Source organism: Balaenoptera physalus (assembly GCF_965194825.1).
Source record: "Balaenoptera physalus genome assembly, chromosome: 10".
NCBI lineage: Eukaryota > Metazoa > Chordata > Mammalia > Artiodactyla > Balaenopteridae > Balaenoptera > Balaenoptera physalus.
In genome coordinates, this window is record NC_138889.1 from 31981310 (window position 1) to 31993486 (window position 12177).

Consider the following 12177-nt stretch of genomic DNA (forward strand, 5'->3'; position numbering starts at 1 on the left):
AACAGGAAGGGTCTGAAGAGGCCTCCAGCCACCAGCCATGCCCCCACAAAAGCCAGTAATGTGACAGGTCACTTCATTTATTGTGACACTTTGGGTCACATAGAATGGATGTATGTTTCCTGATAGAAGAGAGGTATATTGAAAAGATCTCAAATAAATAAAGAAGCCCATTGTACCACAACAACATGGTCATTTGGATATTTTATGAATTATATGCATGATAGGTGATGTTTCTACAACTGTCTTATACAAGACAAAATTTCCAGGTTGTTTATGTAGCTTTCTCTATTCTAAACAGCAGCTGAGTTAATTGATCACCATGGTAATTAGCATGGCTAAAACCCATCTGTCTGTAGAATTTAATTGTATTCTAACCATGAAAATGAGAAAGCCTGATAAACAAAAGCTTCAATTGAAAAAAACAAAAATAGCAAACAAAAGAGAAATCAACTCACCTATTTTGCTCAGATAAATTAAATTTAGCAGCCTAGATACAAGGAGAATTCTTTCTTAGGCCATCTAAATGATATCAGGTCCAGAGAATTTTCCTTCTTATTATCAGAATGGTTTGGGAGTCTTAATGTCTCTGTAGGCTATCTCTCTATTCTGAGAGTCATGAAACTCCCAGACTTGTCCTCTATTCCATTGTCATTTCCATTCCACTTATGAATATTCTGTTTCACTCAGCTCATAAAATGTGCTTAACTGCTGATATGCTTTTGTTTACTCATATATTGGTAGAATATTTCAGTGCTGCTTATTCACAGAACATGAATAGTCTCTCTTTGGAGGCCTCCAAAGGACACGTACTAATCAGAGAAACCACATATCCTGGCTTTCAAAATAAGAGACCCAATTTCAGATGTTGAAGGGAAAGAAGATAGGATCATTGATTTTTTTTTTTTTCTTTACAAACTATAAATGAAATGGAACAGAAATGTCTTTGGCAACCCTAACAAAACTTATTGAGTTTTGAGTCTTATTTTTCTGTATTTCCTTATTTTTCTACAAAACAACCTAAATTACTATTAATCTTAAACAAAGACATGGTTTGATTTCACGTTCTTACTTCAGTGTGTTTCATCTAGAATGTAGAATTGTGGTGAGACCTTCATGCCTGTGACTAAGAGACACTAGACCAAATGTTAAGGATAACTCATAAATTACTGCTTCTACAACGTAAAATATACTGGCATTAGATTGACATCAAAAAGTGGAGCCCCACTGAAGTCATGGTTTCTGCTACTAAGATTGTGCTCTCAGACTATGTCTTTAGAGAAAAATTTAAACCAAACAGGATCATCAACTCCTGAACTTGCAGTAAGCCAGCCTAAATTAAAAAGCAGGGACAATTTAAGGTAGGAGGTATACTTTGTGTTTGTTGGGATGGATATGTAGCAAATTTATCTAGCAGTTAGCCTCAGGTCTCTACCTTCTCTTTTGTAGTCCTAGGTAGATCATTCCTTTCTGGTATTGAATTCTTCATCTAAAATAGCTAGGATCGGGGTTTCCCTGGTGGCGCAGTGGTTGACAATCTGCCTGCCAATGCAGGAGACATGGGTTCGAGCCCTGGTCTGGGAAGATCCCACATGCCATGGAGCAACTAGGCCCGTGAGCCACAATTACTGAGCCTGCGCATCTGGAGCCTGTTCTCTGCAACAAGAGAGGCCGTGATGATGAGAGGCCTGCGCACCACAATGAAGAGTGGCCCCCACTTGCTGCAACTGGAGAAAGCCCTCGCACAGAAACGAGGACCCAACACAGCCATAAATAAATAAATAAATAAATAAATAAACCCAAGTTAAAAAAAAAATAAAAACTCACCTATCCTGTATTCTGCTAAAAAAATAAATAAATAAATAAATAAAATAGCTAGGATCATCCTAGATAAAGGTACCTCAATAAGAGAAAAAGAATTTATCTTATAATAAAATAGGATCTAGGTGAATCACTTCTTACAAAGAAGGCTGCAAGTTCTTTCCTTTGAAAATATCAACTCATTGTGACTCTGTGACCAAAAAACATCAACAAAATACAAGCATCTTAAAAAACTAGTATCAAACATTTAATCAAGTTACATTATTCTATCCTTGTATACAACAACAGTATTCTATATCTGCAGTAGTGGAAAAACAGTCACACCTACACACACACACATATACACACACTAGAACTGGGTTGGATACACAGATGAGTAAGACAAAGCCTGTTGTGGCTCTGAAGTAAAAAAAAAGGAGGGTTTATGTTCACTGGATTTGTCACGTTATCTGAATGCCCTTGGACAAAGCATGTATTTCTCTGAGGCTCATTATCCTCTTATATAAACTAGGGATAATGACAATGATCTGTTTTCCATAAGATTTTGCTGTGGGCTTAATGGATAGATAATTTGAATTTGTCCTGTAAATAGAAAAGCACTCTACCGAAGTTTTTTTCCCTCAATGAGTAGAGGCAATAATTAACAACCCGGAAAAGTTAAGAAGAGAGAATAGAATTTATATATCCTGAAGGTGATATGCAGATTAATTTTTAACCCCTCATTGACTAGGACTGGGTGCTTTTGTGCTTTTAGAGCTGTCCCTACTCTCTTCAACCTTGCACTCCAGGCTTCTCAGGGTAGTAGCAAGAGTCTGTCACTACTTTGTTTCAAAACCCCAAGAAGTATCCTTCAAAAGTTGAAAATAAATCCATTCAGAGTGTATTATCTCAACAACCTATTCAGTGTCGTTTTTAACCATAGCAGTCTGTGAGCTGTTCTTCAGTGTTGTTTTTAACCAAAGGAAGTAGACAACAAGGTTCTGCTTGTAAGGCGCTTACAGAATTATTATTGAGCAGAAAGAACATAATGAAAAGACAATCCATTCACCATAATTAAAAGTGTTGCAAAGTAAGTCAAGTTAGTAGACAATCCAATTGTTGTGGTTGATGCCAAAAGTATAAGTATGGTCTTTCCCATAAATTATGGTTTGGAATCATTATTATGGACGGTCATGTGTTAGATGGAACAATGAGAGAGCGTCATTCCACATACCTTCCTCAAAGTCCTTTTTTTAAATTTTTTAACCAAATCCTCAGAGCAATTTACAGAGCTGAGCAAATCAACACTCAGGGTGGATGCCCAGAGTCATTTGGACTGGACAGTAGGGGACTCCTTGGGACAATTGGTAACAGCCATCTAGAAGTCCCCTTGAAGAACTGCTGTTTTGACAGTGGTCATTGATCCTGTGGCCGTGGAACAGCAGATGCAGTCTCTCAGAGCAGGACCTTCGAACCTTTGTGATGGTTCGAAGTTAGTTAAAAAGAATCAACAAGAAACTTTGATCACATTCTCAATATGTGTATATTTACAAACTATATGTAGTACTGTATAACATTAAAAAATACAAAAAGGATAGATATTTTAAATGGATCGGTTAAATACTACTTTCTATTACTTTTTGTCTACCCTCACCAATGCATCTGGAGGTGCAAGAACCTTACTTTTGAGACCATCAGAGAAAACAATTAAGACTCTGATGCTCTGGATGTAGGCCCAAGGAGCAGGCTTCCTTTCAGGGTGGCATAGGTTAGGATCAAAACAGGAAGGCAAGTATCTAAAGAAAGCCTACCCTTAAGAGGTACTGCAGAGAACCATGCATGTAATGGCACTTCATGGGCTGAGAAGACAGTGTCCCAGCCACAGCCACTGAGTCAGGTGCAGCTGGAACACAACTCTGCCTGCCCTAGCTTTCCCACCTCTTGTACTGGCTTCGGGGGCAAAAATGCAAAGGGCGTTTGAGGGACTCTGTAGAGAGTCCATGTGGGAACTGACAGTCAGATGATGAAGTTGTGCCCAAAAGAAAAGAGGGAGATAAGGAAGGCAGATTCAGAACGTCTTTACCTTTGCTGCCCCGTGGCTGGAAAAGTTTATCAGTGCTTTAGAAAGACAGTACTGCTGAATAAACAAAGCTGTGATTTTGTTATGCTTGTACTTTTGAAGCAGATACTGTTGCTGCCCCAGCTCCATCTCCCTGAGCCCAGGCTTGTGTTCCTGTAAATACTGACAGCTTCCCATTTCCAGAGCCCTTGTGTCTTAGTTTCTATGTCTCTGGGGAGCTTGCTCAGACCTCCTCAGCTTGGAAGTGCTGGGGCTCTAATGTCTCCAGAAACAACTCTCAAGCAGCAAAAGATGGGATTTGGTGGATAAATGCCCCAGCTTCTCCATCTTTCTGTGGGGCAATTCTGAAGTCCGCTCCACACGGTGCCTCAGAGGTGTTGAACTGCAGTGGCCCACGGCAATGCTGTGTTCACTAGGTTTTCTCCCTGCCCTGTCTCAGTTTATCCACTTCTCCCTTGTGCATCCTAGAATGCCCTCCCAAACACTGTCTGCACCCACATCCTTGTCTCAGTGTTAACGTCTGAGGAGAAACAACCATAAATGAATTTGGGTGGGCAGGGGTGGTGGTGGTGGTTACATATTTATCTATTGTGTTGTGTGTGGGTTTTCTTCAGTCATTTCTTCCAGATTCTCAAACAATTCATTTACATTTTACAAAAAGATAAACATGACGGGTTTACACCTCACATCATCTGGTCAAAATCTTGATGCCTGGTTCCGGGTTCAATGTGGGTGTGTAGCTGTCACTAATTCTATCTATTCTGTAACAGTGTTCTCAATTGTTGCTCTAAATTGGCTGATTCCGATTCGAAAGTGCTCTGTCAATTAAGCTCACAGTTTTATGTATTCGGTAATTACAATATATAATAAAATGTAGACAGTTTGACATAAGTCTTAATGGCATGGACTTTGGATGTACTGAGATTCAATTCCCCCACTTTGACACTTTTAGTTCTGTGCATAAATTTCTTTATGTTTTAAACAAGAGCCTCAGTGTTGATACCCCGTTGACTCCTGAGAAGTCCACCTGGCGTTGGTTTGTGGGCTTGTTTTTAAGCATCAATCACGTTATGATACTTGATTAAGGATGTGTTCCATATTCTGCCCACAACTTCTTGAGATCAGTTCTTCAGTAGAGGTTATACAGATTTGACACTTATGTGTGCAAATTGGTAATTTGTATGCACATTTTTTACAGAGGCCTTATGTGTATCTCTCATTGTTTTGACAATATTAGCAAACATTAGAGAGACACAGACTTAAGTATCAGTTATTTGTATGCAATTCATGAGACTTATTGTGGTTCTTTGAAGAAAATTCATATTCTCTGACCAATTTGTTTTACATTTGAAATATGGTTAGAATAGCAGCGTTATAGGTAATGAATAAACGTCTTGTTTCATTTTTCTTTGTATCATATCATCATGTTCAAATGTATTCTTAAGCATATACTTGGAGATTTTTTTTTTTTGGAGATGTTTTGATTTAGCTATTTTATCATCTAAATTTATAGCCCAAGATGAAAACTCCTTCTTGACACTAAGTGCCAAATTATGTACTTTGTGAGACCTTTTTGTTCACAAGAGTCACAAAGGGAAGTACCTCTTCACTCAAGTGATTTTTATTCCCCATAGCCTTAGTTAATATTACACTATCACACATATGTTCAAGTTTATAAGAGGTTGTCAAAAGCAAAGATGTTGAAGATACGTTTGGGATCATATTCACATTAGTCAGAGTGTCCCAAGTTTGTACACCTTTTTTCCTTAGATTAGCAATGTTTTTATATTAAAATATGGCCAATGTTAGAGACACAAGTTGTGATAATTTCTCTCTGAATATGGCTTTTAGATGTAATAGGGAAATCATTTCTAAGAGAATTTCTGCAGTAAATGTGTAAATTGTAATAAGCATTTTGCCAACCTATAAAATTCCATTTGAGTGTCCATGGTGGCCATAATACTAGTTCGTTGTTGAAAGAGAAATGCTGAGCATGTGTTTAGCAAATCTCCTGATCATGTTTATGTAATCTTTAGTCTATGACTACATAATGTGTTTCAAGGAAAAGATATGTGACATTTCTTAACAGTGGATTGTCTTTACATGATGTTAAGATAAGACATTAGGAGAAATTATGAAATTTACCAAGAATGGATCAATAGTGTGCTTTTTTATGAAAAAAACAGAACTATTGATACAAGTTAGTGGCATCTTTTTCCCCTTGTACTCAAAATCAACACTTCTTAAATATTGCCCAGTAGGTAGGAGCATTTCTAGAATGATTATATAAGTCTGTCTTAGGTGAGTTGAGTGAGATAGAAGAAACTTTGCCTTAACTTCAAAAGGATGATTGAATATTTTGAGATCAAGATCTTCCTGAAAAGACAGGATGCTGTTTGAAATGCATTGGAGCAAAGAAGTTTGTAGTTCAGAAAGATGTAAATAAAACACTGCTCAGAAGACATTTTGTTGCTTATCTTGCAGCTGCTATTTACTCAAGATTCTGGTTATTTAATTATACTTTATTCCAGCAGATATTCAAGGTCATAGTCACGGCAGATTTTTAATTATATACAGGGCTATACACAGTGGAAACATTTCACCTTGGGGAGCCCCCCAGAATGGCTATAGCCACTTTATTAAGTGAGCTGCTGCAGTTTGCTATGGTTGCTAAATCAAAGGTTTGTGTATGTTTTGTTCCTTCGGGCGATAGTTGTTCCATAGTTTTCATTTTTGACTAACTGGAAGTACAAACAAATAAACCTTTGAAGAAATAAAAACAGTTTTTACATTTTTATATAGTTATTACCCAAATAGTATCGAATAGTATACAGGAAACTTTAACAACAGCAAAAATGGCCTGTAAGTTTAGTGTGTGTATACAGACCTAAATTTAATTAATATTTGTTAAGATTCAGATATATACACTAAATTGTGGCTTAACACTGTAAAAACAGAAACCAAGATAAAATATTGTTTCACTTTTTTAAAATCTTAAGGTCATATTTTTCTTTCCTCATGGTGTGGTTGGAACCAAGTATTTTGGAAACTGACCTAGGGAATTGGAGGGGTAAAATCCATTCTTAGTGCTACAGAAAGTATATGTTATTATACTATCATACTCTAAATAATAATTTTGAAAGAATTTTCTATAAGCAATCCTGTTTGTCCAGTCTACTCACAGAAGCTATGTAAATTAATGCAGTTGTCTCTCTGAGCTGTTGAGTCCAACTATGAATTTTGGACATGGGATCCATTAAGTTAGAACTTGAAAGGAAAATACAAAGAATGATAGGAAATCAGTTGAATCTGCTACTTTAGCATGACTATTTTAAGAAAGCAAACTGAAGACTATAGCTTTATATATGTCTATTATTAGATTAAACTTCCTCTTCTCTAGTAAATGGTTAAAGTCTTTTATATCTCAGTTCAAAACATTCTTCTTTCATTAACAGATTTCTGGTCTCTGTGTATTACATTCTGTTTTTGTTCCTTGCTACATTCACTTGGGAAGAAAATAAGGAAGAATGGTCCTTCCTTGTATAAGAGCCCTGATGGGGATACTCAGAACTTGTGAAATCAGGAGTTTTTAACATCTGCTGAATGTGCTACTCATAAACATAGTTATTAATACCTTTTCTACCATGCCTGTAGCCAGGGTGTGAGTGTACCCTTTCCAACACTATTCATCTCAGCAACCCCCCTCCACCTTGACTCTTAAAAGTTTCCTTTTGTATATACATTAAGTAGCTATTTGCAGAATTAGCTGTGTAACAACCATCCCAAAGCTCAGTGGCCTAAAACAAAAATTATTTATTCTCACTCATGTATCTGGGGTCAGATAGAGTTTGACATACATGGACTAGGCTTGTATGGTGTTACCTCCTACGTTCAGGTTGGATCCACATCTGCTCCGTGTGTCTCTCATCCTTGTTAGCCTAATAGGCTACCCAGTATATGTGCTTCTTATGGAAATAGCAGAAGCAGAGGATGGTTGAATAGAAACACAGGATGACTCCTAAGGCCTAGGCTCAGAATTGACACACCAGTACTATATATATTATAGCCTAATATAATATTAGGCTAGATATGAATTCTCCTGTCTCAATCAAGTCATATTCCCAAGTGCAGTATCAATGGGGCAGGAAAATGAAGTGGTTGACTCTAGAGGGACTACAGGAAAGTCACATGGCAAAGAATGAGGAAACTATGGAAGGATGAATAACTGGAACAGTAATGAAATCTATCATAGTATACACTTAAGAATTGGCCCCAGTGCCCTTTTCTCTCTCAAAACAATGCTGTGTGAGGAAGCTCTAGAATACTCTACCTAATTAGGCTAGTGATTCTGTAGATCAGACTTCAGAGAATCAATCCATTTATAGTTTTCCCTAGACCAGTGCAGCCCAAATGTGATCCGTGGACCTGCTGCCATTCCCATGAACCCTTTGTTCTTAGTCCACAATAAGATAAGGAACTTGCACCAAATGTAACTATGACCCTGAGTGCATTGTTTAGTTTGCTAAAATTGTTTTTTATAGCAAGACATTTTTGACAAAGGAAGCAGTATGTTGATTTTCAACCCAGCAGGCTCTTCATCACACAGCAGACAAGCACTTTGAATAGCATTGCCCTAGAACTTGTCTAGCAAGTTCATAGATCATATACAATCTCCAGAACCGAAGTTAAAACATAATGAATTCAATAACTTTATATTGGCATTAATGGTCCTATCTTTTTGAAACTATTCCATTAGTAGTACAGATGAATTCAGGGAATAATATAATATTAGGCTAGATGTGAAACCTGGCAGTTATGTAAAGGCATAAGAAAAAGGGAGTATAAAATATGACCGTATCCTAAGCTCAGTACTCTTAAAATATAGTCTTTTTCCTAGATCTAAATAGAAAAATATGTTTTCCATTGCCTTTTTCAACATAGTCTAGAAACATTTATTGTGTTTCCTGACTTTGTACAAGGTATGTACCAAAATACAGCTGTGATACAATAAAATACTTACTGCTATTATTAATATTTATGTGCTTTGTCATACCTATTATCTCATTCTTATTAGATTGAAACATTTTTCCATTTTTTTATTTTCATTTAGGAGCTATCAATAAATTATTTGTAATGTCTTTGAGAGATTAAATGGATAAAATCAGGTCATACTTAATGGGGTTTATATTTTCAGTATTATGTCGACAGCCACAGTTATCTCAGATTTATTAGAAAAAAATTAAGGAAATAGCTCTGGGGCCTAACATTTCTAGAAATTGTGTCAAGGAAAGCCAAATTTAAAATATTAAGTGTATGTCTCCATCTCTACATTCTATTACATATGTTACTTCTTCTGTTTGAAGCAATAAATTGGGCTAAGCCTCACCATCCTCCGAACACCTAAAATGTTTGCTGTGTAGAATTCGTTGTTTACTCCTTTGTGTTATTTTTCTGTGTGCCTGTTTAGCTAAACGACATTTCTCTCATTTCTGCTTTAGATTTTATAAAGCATTTCCACGTGTCTTTTTTGCTTATTTGTTTGTTTGTTTTTGGTCCCTGGAGTCCTGTGGACAAGTTAATGTCCTCACTGTTTTGCAGGTGAAGAAATTGCCACTGAGATTAAGTGATCTTCCCAAAGACACACAGGTAGAAAGCAGTACAGAACACTCCATTCAAACATACTTATTTTTAAGAAAGCTTATTCACCTTAGCCCTTTTACAATGGAGGTGGCAAATATAATATGTGTGTATGACCCTTTATCTCCCTTCCACACTCAGGGTAGGTGCTAATAATTATATATGGTAGTCTTTCCCCTAGAACATGTCTGCAGTCTTCTCAATGCACTACTCCAGGAAAAATCACATAATTTTTTGGAGTTGGCATTCAGGATTAAATGTGTTTGATTTTCCATCTATATATCTTGCTTTGTTAGGACTTATGTCTTTTGTGTTTGTGCCCTATAATATCTACTATTGTACTTTGCACAGGATAATAAAGACTAAATAAATATTGTTGATAATTTATGGTTAAATGGATATAAGTCATAATGTGGTAGAATTTGATTTACTGTAAGGAAGAATTTTCCTTTTATTATCATTGAATAATTTATTTTTAGATATTACTCAGCCTCATCTTGTGCCAGGCACTGTGTTATGCATTTGAGACTCAAGGATTAATTTATCCACTGGGGCATGAAAGGGAGGCAGAAAAGGACATACCATAGCAGACAGAATGTTCAAGGGCCGGGGGCCCAATGATGGGTTATAAACATTGCTGAATGTAGCTCACCCCTGAGGACTGGGGGCCACCTGGGCACCCCCTGGATCGCTATTCACAAAGAAAAGGGTCTCACATGCATTGGCCAGACCCCAAAAAGACATCTTAATTTACAAAAGCAGTCTAGCAGGAGTACATGTCATAAATTTGACTGCAGGGTTTGTGAATTCTGGTTTCAAAACTGCAAATGAACCTATTCAGTCAATGAATGGATTGATTGCTTGACTTCTCCTGTACTGCTTCCTCATATGTAAATGCACATAAATATCTTGCTTTAAGAATACTCTGAATTTCATTCATTCAAAAAATATTTATTGAAAGCCTCCTATTAGCTCCCATTATGTCCTGATGTAACACTGAACAAGACCCAGTCGTTATTTTCCAGCTTTCATTCTGGGAAATGAAGGACAGGAAACGAATGAGTATTTTAGGCAAAGGCAATAAAGTAGTGCATGCTAAGTTTTTGTCACAATGCCTGACCCAAGAAATTCTGATTCCCTCCCCCCTTTCCCACTTACCATATCATCATGAGGTACGCTGTTTATTTCTTTTAATTTAAAAATCTCTCTGTTCCATAATTACTAGTGAGAATAGCAATTGTCACTGTACTAGTTTTCAAATCTTTCTACAGGTATAAATGACAGATGCACCTGTACAAAATGGCCCATCAGAAGATGTCAGGGATCCTGTCTATAACACCCATAACAATTAAATATTGTGCACTTACTTTCTGTAAGGCTCTCATGGGTGTAGCTATGTAAGACTTCAGCTCTTCTTCACAAAAGTTAGTATCCTGAAATACGTAATAAGATAAAGATGTAGGCAATGTCAGCTGAATAAGTCTTCGTAAGACATATGTCAGGCACCCACAAAAAATCCTGTAGGTGAGAGAAAAAATCAAAACTTCCAAACTTCAGTTACTGTTTATTGAATACTTTTGTGTTCAATCATTTGGGGTTTATGAAGATTCCTAATTTTAAGAACTATATTTTTTATAATGGAGGGTGTGAGGCATTGGACAGGACAATGATGAAGGCTATATTGAATGCTAGACTGGAAACTTGAACTGGAGAAAGCAGGAGATGAGGGCTAACGTTTGACTACGTGGACCGAGACTCAGCTTCTGGTGGATAGAAGTCAATCTTACTTCCTATCTGATGTCCTTAGCACTTGTTTCTATATAATGAATAATAAAACAGACAGGAAAAACACCCAAGGAATGTTAACAGATTGTTTTAAGGCAAGAGAGATTTCTGAAGGCTAAAAAAGTCAGAGATTTCCTTACAGAATTCACTATAATATGACCAATATCTCTTGAGTGGCATTCCATGCCCAGTGTGGAAGGAAAGATTTTTCTACTAACGTCTCTTCCAGTAAACAGATTATAAACACAGTTTTCAGAGCAGGAACTGTGTCATATTAATTTTTTCATTCCAACAGTGGTTATGGTGCCCTGTCCACGTTGAAGTAGCACGCACTCAGGAAGTATTGGTTGAATGTATTTTTCAAGTGGCCTTTTATTCCTTGATAAAAACACAAACACGCTAGTTCTTAAATCACTGCCATTAGTGGCCACTCCAACTGCTTTCCTGCCTCTTTTTTCTTACTCACAGAACCATGATGGGTGGACATGGGCTTCAGGGGAGGCTCAGCTGCCCCCAGCCCAGGGAGTATGTTGTATGAGTATGAGCCAGTCATGGTAACTCCATTCCCCTTACCGGGACTGGAGTAGACTTGCAAACATGCCCAGTGAGACAGAGGGAGTGCCTGCTTGGGGTGGGCAAGGGGGTTCCAGAAAGATTTCTGCTTTCTTAAAAAGAGACGCATGTGGGGAAGAGCCCTTTCTTTAGCCTCTGAATCCTACCCTGTGAGGAGGAGATAGCTGGAGGAGAACATTTTGAGGAGAACAGCCAACACACCGAGGATGGCAGCAGAGAAAAGTAGAAGCCCATGACTACGTTGCAAAGCCTTGAATTAACCAACCCTGAATATGTTCTAACTCTACATTGCCTATGTGACAGGA

At 37.4% G+C, this 12177-nt stretch overlaps 1 protein-coding gene across 2 annotated transcripts in view; it reads left to right on the top strand.

Annotated features, from left to right (window-relative positions):
- The window catches only part of PDGFD (platelet derived growth factor D), a 227325-nt gene that overhangs the window by 128307 nt on the left and 86841 nt on the right, over window positions 1–12177 (top strand). The gene's annotated exons all lie outside the window — the stretch shown is intronic.